This window comes from Oratosquilla oratoria, chromosome 40 (assembly GCF_046742065.1).
Source record: "Oratosquilla oratoria isolate Oo_2021 chromosome 40, ASM4674206v1, whole genome shotgun sequence".
NCBI classification, from domain to species: domain Eukaryota; kingdom Metazoa; phylum Arthropoda; class Malacostraca; order Stomatopoda; family Squillidae; genus Oratosquilla; species Oratosquilla oratoria.
The window spans coordinates 36,429,240-36,443,507 of record NC_134816.1 but is presented as its reverse complement, the minus strand read 5'-3'; positions in this window follow the sequence as shown (position 1 = coordinate 36,443,507).

Genomic DNA, 14,268 nt, shown 5'->3' with positions numbered 1-14,268 from the left:
CACACACACACACACACACACACACACACACACACACACAAGAAATTCCCTTGTGCATACCTTGAGATTCAATCATCCTTTTATCTTTAATGGAAGTCAAATGGTGCGAAAATTTTCTCTAATGCTGTCACTGTGTATGTGATTCATGTGTGTGTGTGCGTGTGTGTATGTATGTGTGTGTGTGTATGTGTGTGTGTGTGCGAGCGAGCGTATACGTCTTGCGTAGTTTTATGTATTTTCGTATACAAATATTTTACGTGTAACGTGCGTTCCAATTTTAATATAATATATAGTTTTATGTATACATAAATGTACTATACATTATTTGCATTTAGTCTACGTTTATACTTGAAAAAGTGGGATAATAGTAATAGAAATACATAATAAATAAAGTAACATGAAATAATATTGAATAAAACGAGTGCACCAACAATTTCTCCAAGCATATTGACCCCCCCACACACCTTCCCCACCTATCCCTAGTCAACCTAACCTAAATATTCAAGCAGTTGATCTTCAAGCTCTTATGGGTATATGGAGATCACCTCTATATTTCCCAGTATTACTTAGAAATACACGTGTAAGATTCTTTTAGGACAAGATATTGTGCGATGATATATTCGACGGACTTTATAATGAAACTAAATTAGAAAAAAAAATCGAAAAAGAAGATACGTAATACGGAGCTTGCTATACATTTCAATACACTTTGTGTTCGAGAGCATCTCCCCACATATAATGTGTGTGTGTGTATATATATATAATATATATATATATAATATATATATATATTATATATGTATATATATACACATATATGTATGCAAAGTAGACCACTTGGAAAAAGAAACTAACGAAGCAGAGCGCTTTCGTATATTACATCTTCAGTGCAAAAAGTGTAATATACAAAAGCGCTCTGCTTCGTTAGTTTCTTTTTCCAAGTTGTCTACTTTGCATAAGTAAGCACACGTACCCGTGTTCTTATTAGCATGTATATATATATATATATATATATATATATAATATATATATATATAATATATATTTATATATATATATATAATCATATATATCATATATACTTAGTGTATGTGTATGGATATCTGTCGATTCCCCTATTTTCTTTTTAATCCTCTTGTAAACTGTACATCTTCAGTTTTATTTCTTATTTCCAGATTCAAATTGAGGTTTATCTTATTTATATAGTTACTCATTTGCTTGTTTATTTATTTCATTCTTCTTATTATCTTTTAACATATTTTCATAACGTCTTAAGTGACATGGATCTGCATCTACGCCCACCATTATTTTCCATTCATCAATCAATTTATTCACTTGTTTATTTATCTATTTTTCTTCTTCGATTCATTTATTTATTCATTTATTCTTTCTCTTTTATTTGTGTAACATTTTTAGCTTCGGTCATTTATTTATTCAATTTATTTATTTATTTATTTTATTTTATTTATTTATTTATTTTTTGCCACGAAATTCAATTTGGACTTCATTCCAAACCTCCACTTGTTTTATTCTGGAAATATAAAAGCATTTCTTCATTTATTACATCTTAGCACTAACAACCATGTGTCCGTATTTCAGACTTCACTCTGCTAGTCTATGTATTACAGATAACATGTGTGTGTGTGCGTGTGTGTGTGTGTGTGTATGTGTGTGTATGTACGTGTGTGTGTGTATGTGTGTGTATGTACGTATGTATGTGTGTGTGTCTGTATGTGTATGTGTGTATGTGTTTATTTCCACGTGTGTTTCTTTCACACAGGGGGAAGGGGAGAAGGGGGAGAGGGGAGAGGGGGAGAGTAGAGAGGAAAGAGAGGAGAGAGAGGGTTAGGAAGAGATAGTGAGGAAGAGGAAAAAATATTAGGGAGGTTAAAACTGAGGAGGAGAGAGAGGGAGAGAGAGAGAGAGAGAGAGAGAGAGAGAGAGAGAGAGAGAGAGAGAGAGAGGGCGTGTACAACGGACAGAAAGGGAGAGAAAGAGAGAGAGAGAGAGAAGGCAAGAGAGGAGGAGAGTGATGGAGTTAGAAAGGGTGAAGTAGAGAGAGATGGAGATAGAAAGAGAGAAGTAAGAAGAACCAGAAAGAGAGGGAGAAAGAGTCAAAGAGAAAAATACAAAAAAAAAAGAGAGAGGTAGAAGGAAAGAGAGAACAAGGTAGAAAGAGGTAGAGACAGAGGGAGAGAGGTAGAAAGTGACATATGGGTAGAAAGTGATAGAGAGAAAGAGAGGTAGAAAAAAGAGAGGTAGAGAGAGCGTAGTTTATCTACGGGGGTCCAAAGTCTATCTGACTGCTGTCTTTGAGAAGGGTGCGGGTGGGGTGGGAAGTGGTGGGTTTTAGGCTGTTGGAGAAAGAGGGGGAGAACAGGGAAGATGGATGTGGGGGTGGAGGGGGAGGCGTTAGAAAATGGTGGGGGAGGGGGGAGGGGGAGAGGAGGAGGGGGAATAGGCAGGGGGAGAGGGGGAGGAGAGAGAGGGAGGGGAGGAGGAGAGGGAAGGTAGTAGGGAGGATAGCGGAAGAAGGGGAGAAGGAGGAGGGAGAGGAAGATGAGGGGTAAGGAGGAAGAGGAGGATAGGGAAAGGAGTAGGGAGGATAGGAAGAGGAGGGAGGAAAGGGGGAGGAGGAGGGAGAGAGGGAAGAGGAGGGAAGAGAAAAGGAGGAGGGAAGGGAGGAGAGAAGGAAGAGGAAGAAGAGAGGGAATAGAGGAGGAGGAGGGAGGAGTAAAGGAGGAGGGAAGAGAAAAGGAGGAGGGAGGAGGTAGGGGAGGAGGAGGGAAGGGAGAAGGAGAAGGGAGGAGAGAAGGAAGAGGAAGAAGAGAGGGAATAGAGAAGGCGGAGGGAGGAGAAAAGGAGGAGGGAGGAGGGAGGAGAGAAGGAGGAGGGAGGAGGTAGGGGAGGAGGAGGAAGAGGTTAAAAGTTAAATATGGCTATGTATAGTAGTTAGCAGCTGGGGGATAACTAAAGAATTAACCGTTTTGATAATGTTAATTAATGTAAATGCTGGAGGAGTTAATACGTCACGCCGGTGATTTTTTATTATTATTTTTTTTAATCTCGATTGAATTAAATCTCTTGGCAACTTCTAGATGGAGGAGGAGGAGGGAAGAGGAGAAGAGGAGGTGGATTGGGAGAGGAAGAGGAATAGGAACATGGGGAAGAGGAGGAAGAGGAGGAGGAGGAGGAGTCATAGGAAGAGGAGGTGGAGTAGGAGAGGAGGTTGAATGTGGTGAAGAGGGAAGAGGTAGATGAGGAGGGGGAGGAGGAAGAAGGAAGGAGGAGGAAGAAAGAAAGAGGAGGAAGAAGAAGAAGGAAGAGAGGGAAAAGGAGGTGGAGGAGTAAGGATGAGAAGAGGAAGGAGGAGGAAAAGAAAGAAGGAACAAGGAAGAGGAGGACAAAGGGGAAGAGGCAGAGGAAGAGAAGAAAGAAAAGGAGATGAAGGAGGAGGAGGAAGTATGAGGAGGAGGAGGAAGAGAGAGGAGGAAGAAGAGAAAGAAGGAAGAGGAGGATGAAGGGGAAGAAGGAGTAGGTAGAAAAGGAGGAGGAGGAACAAAGAGAGAAAGAAGAAGAGAAGGAGGAGGAGGAGGAGGAGGAGGTACGTTAGAGTCCCTCCCAGCCGGTTTCAGTTTCTGAACTCGTGGGTTCTCGTTTTCTCCTGAAATTGAATAAAATCGCCCGGCGATATCCAGAACCCAGTTCGAACTCGGCGTCGAACTCGACATCGAACTCGGGCCGCCGGCATCTCTGTGACGAGACATCAACCTCGGACGGACCCGACCGGCCACGAAGGATCTTCCAGGGACACTAAATCCTCCTCTTCCTCCTCCTCCTTCTCCTCCTCCTTCTCCTCCTCCTTCTCCTCCTCCTCCTCCTCCTCCTCCTCCTTCTTCTTCTTCTCCTTCTTTTGCTCTTCCTCCTCCTTCTTCTCCTCCTTCTCCATTCTCATTCTCCTCCTCCTCCTCCTCCTTTTTCTTCTCCTTCTTTTGCTCTTGCTCCTCCTTCTTCTCCTTCTCCTTCTTCTCCTTCTTCTCCTTCTCCTTCTTCTCCTTCTCCTTCTCCATTCTCATTCTCCTCCTCCTCCTCCTTCTTCTTCTTCTTCTCCTTCTTTTGCTCTTGCTCCTCCTTCTTCTCCTTCTCCTTCTCCTTTTCCATTCTCATTCTCCTCCTCCTTCTCCTCCTCCTCCTCCTCCTCCTTTTCCTTCTCCTCCTCCTCCTCCTCCTCCCCTCCTCCTCCTTCTTCTCCTCCTTCTCCTCCTCCGTCTCATTCTTCTCCTCCTCCTCCTCCGCCTCCTCCTCCTTCTCCTCTTCCTTCTTCTCCTCCTCCTTTTCCTCCTCCTCCTCCTCCTCCTCCTTCTCCTCCTTCTCCTCCTCCTCCTTCTCCTTCTCCTCCTTCTCCTTCTCTTCCTTCTTCTCCCTCTCCTCCTTCTCCTTCTCCTCTTTCTCCTCCTTCTTCTTCTCCTCCTTCTTCTTCTCCTCCTTCTCCTCCTCCTCCTTCTACTCCTCCTCCTCCTTCTCGTTCTCCTCCTTCTTCTTTTCCTTCTCTTACTTCTCCTTCTTCTTTTCCTCCTCCCCCTCCTTCCTCTTCTCCTTTCTCTTCCTCTTCTTTTCCTCCTTTTTCTCCTTTATTTTTCTTCTTCTCGTCATCCTTGTCGACATCATCCTCGTATTCCAGCTTTATCCTCCCCTCTTCTTCCTCCTCCTTCTATCTCTCTTCATCCCCTTCCTCCTCTTCCTCCCTTCTCTTTGTTTTCTTCCCCATCTTCCTCCTTCTCGCCCCCACCTCATTCTCCTCTTCCTCCTTCTCGTCCTCCTCATTCTCCTCCTCCTCGTCCTCCTCCCTTTCTTCCCTCTCGTCCTCCCCCCTTTCTTCCTCCTCCTCCTCCTCGACCTCCTCCCTTTCTTCCTCGTCCTCCTCCCTTTCTTCCACATCCCCCTCCCCTCCTTTCTTCTTCCTCTCCCTCCCCTCCTCCTCCTCCTCCTCCTCCTCCTCTTCCTCCTCCTCCTCTTCCTCCTCCTCCTCCTGGCCCCTCTGTCCCAACGACCCTTGAAAGGGTCAAGTCAAAGAATAAAATTTGGATTTCCGTCGTTGTAAGCCGAGAGGGAGGGAGTGGGAGGGAGGGAGGGAGTGAGGGAGGGATTCCTGGGAGTGATTGCTGGTAGTGGATGGGAGGGGAGCCGGAGGGAGGGAGGGGAGGGGAAGGAGGCTGGAAGTGGAGGAGAATGGAGTGGAGTGAAGAGGAGGGACGTTGAAGGGAGTGAGGGAGGGATTCCTGGGAGTGATTGTTGGGAGTGGACGGGAGGGGAGCCAGAGACAGGGAGGGGGAGGGGAAGGAGGCTGGAAATGGAGGAGAATGGAGTGGAGTAAAGAGTAAAGTGGAGGGACGGAGTGTAAGGTAAAGGAGGGAAAGGGAAGGGAAAGGAGGGAATGATCAGGAGAACGGGGTATATGGAGGAGGTAGAGGAAGGGAAGGGGAATGGGAAGAGGAGGAGGGAGAAGGAGAAGGAAGAGGAGGAGGAGGAGGAAGGAAGATAAGGGATAGTGGAGGAAGGGGGAACGTGGATGAAGAAGAATAGAGGAGGAGGAGGAGGAGGAGGAGGAGGAAGAAGAGGTAGAGGGGGAGTAGGAGGAGGAGGGGAGGAGGAGGAGGAGAGAGGAGGTAAGATGAGGAGAAAGGAGAGGAGGAAAAAGAGTAGGAGTAAAATGAGGAAAAAGAGGAGGAGGAAGAGGAGGAGGAGGATAACGAAGGAATATGAGGAGGAGCTAAGGAAGATGAAGGTAAAATAACTAATAAATAAAAAATAAAAGAGGACGGGGGAAAGAGTGAAGGGGGGAAGGAAGGGAAGAAGAAGGAGAAAGGGACAAGGGGAAATGAAGATAACAAGGGGAAAGAGGGGAAGTGAAGGTGGAAATTGTGTACTCGGTGGAAGGGGAGGAGAGGGGAGAGGGGGGCCACCAAAGAGAATAGGGGAAGGGAGGGGGGGGAAGGTACGAGGGGGGGAAAGGAGGGGAGGTGATGGAAGAAGGGAATGGGAGAGGGAGGGAGAGGGAGGGGAAAGGGAGAGGAGAGTGAGGGGAAAGGGAGGGAGAGTGAGGGGAAAGGGAGAGGAGAGTGAGGGGAAAGGGAGGGAGAGGGAGGGGAAAGGGAGGGAGAGGGAGGGGAAAGGGAGATGAGAGTGAGGGGAAAGGGAGGGAGAGTGAGGGAAAAGGGAGGGAGAGTGAGGGGAAAAAGAGAGGATGATAGGAACAGGGATGGGATGGGAAGGGAGGGGAGAGGAAGGGAGGGAGGGAGGGAGGGGAGAGAAAGGGAGTGAATGGGAAGGAAGGGGGAGGGAAGGGAAAGGGGGAAAGTGGGAGGGGAGGAATAAAATGGAAGAGATAAAGAAAACGGGAGAGGGTCAGACGTTACATGTACAATGAGGATTAAGGGAAGGGAAGGGAAGGGAAGGAAAGGGAAGGGAAGGGGTGTTAACACATGTAAAGGCAAGAGATGGGAAGGGATGGGGAGGGGAAAGGAGGAGGAGGAGGGGGAGGGAGAGGAAGAGGAGTAGGAGGGAGGGGAGGAAGAGGAGGGAGGGGAGGGGGAGGGAGAGAAATAGGAGAGGAGGAGGAAGAAGGGGTGGGAGAGGAGGAGGAAGGAGTTAGAGAAGGATAATAGGAGGGAAGGAGAGGAGGAAGGAGGAGGGAGAGGAGGTGAATGTGATAAGAGAGGAGAGGGAGGAGGGGAAAGGAGAGGAGGAGGAAGGAGGGAAGGAAGAGGAGCAGGAGGAAGGAGGGGAAGGGAGTAGAGGAGGGAGTGGGGGGAATGGGGGAGGGAGTAGGGGGAACTGGGGATGGAGTGGGGGGAGGGGGAGGAGAGGGGAATTCATCCAGCTGATAAGGTAGCGAAGATCGTGGGATAAGAGGGGAGATAAGGGGAAAGGGGGAAAACAGGAGAGGGGAGTGGAAAAGGGTGGGCTTGGGGGGGAAGGGAAGGGGAGAAGGGAGAAGGATAAAGGAAAGGGAAGGGGAAAGAGAAGAAGAAGAGAGGAGAGTGGAAAGAGAGGAAGAAGAGAGGAAAGGGGAAAGAGAGGAAGAAGAGAGGAGAGGGGAAAGAGAGAAAGAAGAGAGGAGAGGGGAAAGAGAGGAAGAAGAGAGGAGAGGGGAAAGAGAGGAAGAAGAGAGGAGAGGGGAAAGAGAGGAAGAAGAGAGGAGAGGAGAAAGAGAGCAAGAAGAGAGGAGAGGGTAAAGAGAGCAAGAAGAGAGGAGAGGGGAAAGAGAGAAAAAAGAGAGGAAAGGGGAAAGAGGGGAAGAAGAGAGGAGAGGGGAGGGGAAAGGATGGATTAGGAGAGGAGAGATGGGGGAAAAGAGAGGAAGGGGGAAGAATTGGAAAGGAAAGGAATAGGAGGGAGATGAAGGAAAGGAAAGATAGGGAAGGATGAGGGTAAAAGGAGGGGAAAGGGAGGGAAGGCGATAGGAAATGAGGGGAAAGTGAGGGGAAGTATTAGAAAAAGAGGGGAGGTAATGGGGAGATGGGAAGGGGAGATAGGAAGGGAAGAACGAGAGGAAGAGATTGGAAATGAGGGGGAGAGGAGGAGGGAGAGGGGGGGAAGGGGGAAGGGTAAGGGGAGGGAATTGAAGGGGAGTTTTGGGAATGGAAGGAAAGAGGGGAGGGTGTGTTGGGAGTGGGGAGGGATTCGTATAAATGGGAGGGACGGAAGGAACAGGGGAGAGGGAGTGGGAGTAAAGGGAAGAAGAAGAGGAAGAAGAAGAAGAGAGGAGAGGAGAGAGAGAAAGGGGAGGAAGAAGAGAGTGAGAGGGGGAAAGGAGATGAAGAAAGGTAGAAAGAGGAAGGAGAAGAGAGGGAGAGAGAAGAGGAAGAAGAAAGGAGAGGGAAAAAGAGGAGGAAGAAGAGAATGAGAGGGGGAAAGGAGAAAAAGAGAGGGAGAAAGAGGAAGGAGAAGAGAGGGAGAAAAAAGAGAGGGAAAAAAAGAGAGAGATGGGGGAAGAAGAGAAAAAGGAGGAAGAAGGAGAGTGAGAAAAAGGAAGAGGGAGAGGAAGAAAGAAGTAAAAAGAGAAAAAGAGAGAAAAGATCCTAGAAAAGTAGAAAGGTACTATGGAACAGCTGACGGAAGAGGAAAAGGCATGGAATGGGATAAATAAAGAAACAGGCGATAAAGATGGGAGAGAGCAAGGAGGAGGAGGACACTGAGTCGGCTGCAACGGAAAAGTACATGTGGGAGGGAACGGCGGACGACGAATAAAGACACAAAATATACGGAACAGAATGGAAAAGGAAGAAATGGGGAGGAAATTGAGATGGAATCATAAGAAATGGATCAATTGGCAGGATTTGATGTACAGGAACCGAGCCGAGTAGAAAATGGAATGGGAGAGGCCAGTTGACGGGAATGGGAATGGAAGATGGAGAAATAGAAGAGAGAAGGTGGAGGGGTTGGGTGGAAGGGGGGAGGGGGTTAAAGGAGTGGGTAATAAAAAGGAACAGATATGGTAAATCAAGAGATATTGTGAAGGGGAGGGGGAGGAAGAGGAGGTGGAGGAGGAGTAGGAGGTGGAGTAGAAGGGGAGGAAGAGGAGGAGAGGAGAAGGGGAGGAAGAGAGGGGTAAGAGGAGGAAGGGAAGGATGGGGAAGGGGAGGAGGAGGAGGAGTAGAGGGGAGGAAGAGGGGGTGGAGGAGGAGGGGAGGAAGAGGATAGATAGGAGAAGGGAGGGAAGGATGGGGAAGGGATGGAGGAGGGAGGGGAGGTAGAAGAGGAGGAAGAAGGGGAGGAGGACGGGGAGGAAGGGGAGGAGGAGGGGGAGGAGAGGAGAAGAGAAGGAAGAAGAGGGATGGGAGGAGAAGAGGAGGAAGAAGAGGGATGGGAGGAGGAAGAGGAGGATGGGGAAGGGGGCGAGGAGGAGGAGGAAAAGCAAGAGGAAGAGAAACGGTTGAGAGAAGTGAAGGTGTGAGCGAGGAGGAGGAGGAGGAGGAGGAGGAGGAGGAGGAGGAGGAGGAGGAGGAGGAGGAGGTGGAGGCTGCTGACGACGACGACGACGCCGCCGCCGCCGAGGGGGAAGTTGAGAAAATTGGGAGGGCAACAGAGGGTGGGAATCCGAGGGGAAGCGAGAGAGAGAGAGGAGAGAGAGAGAGAGAGAGAGAGAGAGGGAGGGAGTTGGAAGAAATATGTTTTGGGAGGGAGAAGACGGGAGAGAGGGAAAGGAGGTTAGGGAGAAGGTGGGGGAGAGAAAAAGAGAGAGAGATATGGATGGGAGAGAGAGAGAGAGAGAAAAAGATGGAAGAAATATGTTTAGGGAGAGAGAAGACGGGAGAGAGGGAGAGGAAGTTAGGAGAAGGAGAATGATAAGAGGAGAGAGGAGGGGAGGAGGGAGAGAAAGGAAGAGAGGAGGGAGAGAAAGGAGAGCTGGTAGAGAAAAATAAAGAGAGCAATTAAAAAAATGAATGGGAGAGAAAGGGAGAGGGAGATTGGGGAGAGAGGAAAAGAGATAAAGAGAGATGGAGAGAGAGATATGAGAAACAGATGAGAGAGAGAAATATGGGAGAGAGAGATATGGAGAGAGAGAAATGAGAGAGAGAGAGAGATGAGAGATAGAGATGTGAGAGAGATGAGAGATATGAGAGAGAGAGGGATGAGAGATGTGAGAGAGAGAGATGTGTGTGTGAAAGAGAGAGAGAGAGGCAGAGAGAAAGAGAGAGTACGAGTTGGAGAAAAGGAGATGAAAGAGCAAGAGAGATAAGAGAGATGGAAGAGATCAATGTGAGAAAGACTTCAGATAGAAGGAAAGAGAGATATGAGAGGGAGAGCGATATGTGTGTGTGTGAGAGAGAGAGAGGGAGAGAGAGAGAGATGAGAGAGAGATATGGAAGGAAGGCAAAGAGATGAAACGGCCTACCCTGTGGACGATGAAAGAAAGGGGGAGGGGGAGGGGGAGGGGGGGATGGGAGGTGGGGGGGGGATGTAGGGGTTCCCTGGCTGGATGGGGCTGGATGACAAAGTGAGGATTAGGAAGACAGTATCTTTTCTCTCTTTCTCTCTTTTTGTCTTCTTTCTGTCTCTCTTTCTCTCTTTGTCTCTGTCTCTTTCTCTCTCTTTGTGTCTTTCTCTCTTTTTCCCTTTCTTTTTTTCTTTCTTTCTCTCTTTCTGCCTCTCTTTGTCTCTTTCTCTCTTTGTCTCTGTCTCTTTCTCTCACTTTCTTTGTGTCTTTCTCTTTTTGTCTCTTTCTTTGTCCCTTTCTTTTCTCTCTTTCTCTCTCTGTCTCTTTCTGTCTCTCTTTCTCTCTTTGTCTCTGTCTCTTTCTCTCTATCTCTCTTTGTGTCTCTCTCTCTTTGTCCCTTTCTTTTTTATATGTCTCTTTGTCTCTTTCTCTGTTTCTGTCTCTCTTTGTCTATCTTTCTCTCTTTTTCTCTCTTTGTATCTTTTTCTCATTGTGTCTTTCTTACTCTCTTTGTCCCTTTCTCTCTTTTTCCCTTTCTTTGTCTCTTTCTCTCTTTCTTTCTCTCTTTCTCTCTTTCTTCTTCCTCTGTGAGGCTCTTGAATTCTCTTCTCTCTAATATTCTTTCCAGTGCCACTGACCTTGTGATCATTCGAAAATTGATTTCCAAGACTCTTTGATTTGACATGCGGAGAGATGGTGGAGATGGTGGTGGTGGTGATGGTGGAGAAGGTGTTGGTGGAGATGGTGGAGATGGTGGTGGTGATGGTAGTGGAGATAGTGGTGGTGATGGTGGTGGTGGAAAGGATGGTGGTGTTGGTGATGGTGGAGATGGTGATGGTGGTGATGGTGGCGATGGAGATGCTGCTGGAGATTGTGGTGGTGGTAATGGTGGTGGTGATGGTGGTGATGGTGATGGTGGAGAGCAGGACAGATAAAGAGGGAGATGGTAAAGAGGTCTGAAGTAACAGAGGCACGGAAAAGAGAAAGGGAGAGAGGGAAGGAGGGAGAGAGGGAGGGAGGAAAGGAGAGAGTGAGTGAGGGAGGAAAGGAGAGAGTGAGGGAGGAAGGGAAGAAAATTGAACAGAGACAGAAAGGATTGTGTGATAAAGGAGGAGAAGGGAGGAGGAGAAGGGAAGAGGGAAGGGAGGGGAAGAGGGAAGGGAGGGGAAGGGTGAGAGGGGGTGGAGGGGCGGGGGGAAGGGGGAGGGCGGGGGAAGGGGAGAGGGGGAGGGGAAAAAAGAGGAAAATCGTTGGAGAGAGTTTGTTGTGGATATTGAAAGGAGTAGATTGGGGGAGACGAGGGAGCAGGTGGAGGAGGAGGAGGAGGAGGGGAAGAGAACAGATAAAGGAAGAGTGGGAGTGGGAGAAAGAGGGGAGATGAGGGGAAATAGAAGGAAAGGAGCGGGGACATGAAAGGGAAGGAGAGGTAGAAAGGGAGGAGGAGGAGGAGAAGGAAGAGGGGAGAGGAGGAGGGGAAGAGGAAGATGGGAGAGGAGGAGGAAGAGGGGAGAGGAGGAGGAAGGGAGGGATGAAGGTTAGAGGAGAAGAGGAAGAGGGAGGGAAGAGGAGGATGAGGAGAGGGAGGAGGGGGAGAGGAGAAGAGGAAGAGGGGAGAGAAGGAGGGGAGGAGGAGAAGGAAGAGGGGAGAGGAGAAGAGGAAGAGGAGGAGGGGAGGAGGAGAAGGAGGGGAGAAGAGGAAGAGGGGAGAGGAGAAGAGGAAGAGGGAGGAGGAGGAGGGGAGAGGAGGAGGAGGAAGAGGGGAGAGGAGGAGGAGGAGGAGGAGGAAGACGAAAAGGGACAGGTTATCTGAAGTGAAGCAGAGATAAAACCAAAAATACGTTGAGTGCAAACTGTAACGCTTGTGTGTACGTGTGTGTACGTGTGTGTACATCTGTGTACGTCTGTGTACGTGTGTACGTGTGTGTACGTCTGTACGTCTGTGTACGTGTGAACTTCTGTGTACGTCTGTGTACGTGTATGTACGTCTGTGTACGTGTGTGTACGTGTGTGTGTACGTGTGTGTGCGTGACACAACAAGTAAACTGTTCATTAGTGTAAAGTAATTGAACATTAGTTCGTTCAATAGTGACACATAACAGAATAGATATATCCAATATAAAAATATTACTTGTTGGATTTTTTTTACGTGGATATCTATTATCCAAAAGGGACAAAACTTGACATAGGAATCCATCCCAGCGTTTGAAAATGTAAACAAAATTAAACACCATTTGAGATTTGAAAGAAATTTTAGTTGTTTGTCTACACACTCTCTTAGGAATTCTGTTCTGGCGTTGTAGTTAGGTCACATACATAGGGACCAGTGGACAGAAGGTGTTAACAAGGTTAACAGTATTAACAAGGTTAATCCCCATGGTTAACCTTAGCTTGACCTAGCTCTGACCTCACGTTGACCTCACGTTGACCTAGCTCTGACCTCACGTTGACCTCACTTTGACCTAGCTCTGACCTCACGTTGACCTCACGTTGACCTAGCTCTGACCTCACGTTGACCTCCCTTTGACCTAGCTCTGACCTCACGTTGACCTCACTTTGACCTAGCTCTGACCTCAGGTTGACCTCATTTTGACCTAACATCGATCTCAAATTTATCTCACTCTGGCCTCATTCTGACCTTACTTTGACCTTGCTTTGACCTCACGTTTATCTCACTCTGAGTTCACGAAGGATTACAAAGGAGTAGCATGCCGACAGGAGACCTTTTGGTCCATAACTAGGTCGGATGCAAAAAAAATTATAATAATGAAAAATAAATAAATAAATGAATAAATAAATAAAAATAATAATGATATGAATAATAATAGATAAAATAAGTAAATAAATAGGTGAAGTTAAATAATAAACAAACAGATAAATAGTAAATAATGATAAATTGACAGATAATAAATAATAATTAAGGAAATAATAAACAAATAGACAAAAAATAGCAAGCAAATATATAAATAATATAAAATAGATGGCAGATATTGCTTAGGTGTTTATCTAAACGAATTTTAAAGCTTCGAACTGAACTACATTACACTGCCTCTGCAGGAAGTTTATTCCATTCATTAACTACACAGTTGGCGAAGTTGTTTCTACCCACTTCCAAATTAAATCTATTTCCTGACGGTTTGAGACCGTTATTTCTTGTCGGATTCTCATTCAGCTGACCTCACATTGACCTCACGTTGATATCACCTTGACCTCACGTTGATATCACCTTGATTTCACACACTCTGACCCCACTTTGACCTCAGATGTTGAGATTGTCTACATGAATACAATCGCTGGTAAACTGCAGCTTATAACAACAACAACAACAACAACAACAACAGTGGTCCGAGGCAACGGTTGTGTCTGTCTTCCAACAGATGTATTAAGGCCTTAGGTCTCTCCAACAGAGACAAATTTAAGTTTAAGAGGAAAATAAGCGAGAATTTGTTTACCTACAGAATGGTCAACGAATGGAATAAGCTTAGTAACCATGTAGTTAGTGGGCGTTGAATCAATTGGTTATTTTAAAAGCAGATTAGATAATCTCATGAATAGGGATGATAGGTGGCAAGGGACATGCAACTACCTAGTGTAGGCCTTATGGTCTCTTGCAGCCTCCTCCCATTCTCATGTTCTTAACATCATATTCACCTACTTCCGAACCCTGATAGGTAACGACGTAGCAGCATCAGAAGTCAATGTAATACTCGTCACTTGTGGTCTGCAAATGAAGTGGATTCCTAATTGGTGCAGGACATTCTGAGAATCTCGCCGTGGGAGATGCATCAACTTGGTTGTGGAATCTCTGGTGATATTTGTCTTTGTAGTCCGGTCTCATAACTATTCCACTAACAAACAACATATTTGACTTGACAAATTGAATTGAAAGGGATTGGAGTCGGTATTACTATCTGTGCGCATCTGTATATGTTTGTGTGTGTGTGTGTGTGTGTATGTGCGCGCGTGTGTGTGTGTGTGTAGGTGTGTGTGTATGTGTGTGTGTGTGTGTGTGTGTGTGTATGTGATGTGCGTGTGCGTGCGTGGAGGTGGGTGTGTCTGTCTGTCTGTCTATATGTCTATCTGTCTATCTGTATGTGTGCATGTATATATATGTCTGTGTACTCATTAGACAAATTGAATTGAAAGGGATCGGGGTCAGTATGTGTGCATGTGTGTGTATGTATGTGTGCGTGTACATGTGCGTGTGTGTGTGTGCGTGCGTGTGTGTGTGTGTGTGTGTATGTGTGTGTGTGTGTGCGTGTGTGTGGCCTCTTCCGGGACGTCTACTCTGAGTTACTGTAAGTGTGTGCGTGTGTGTGTGCGTGTCTGTG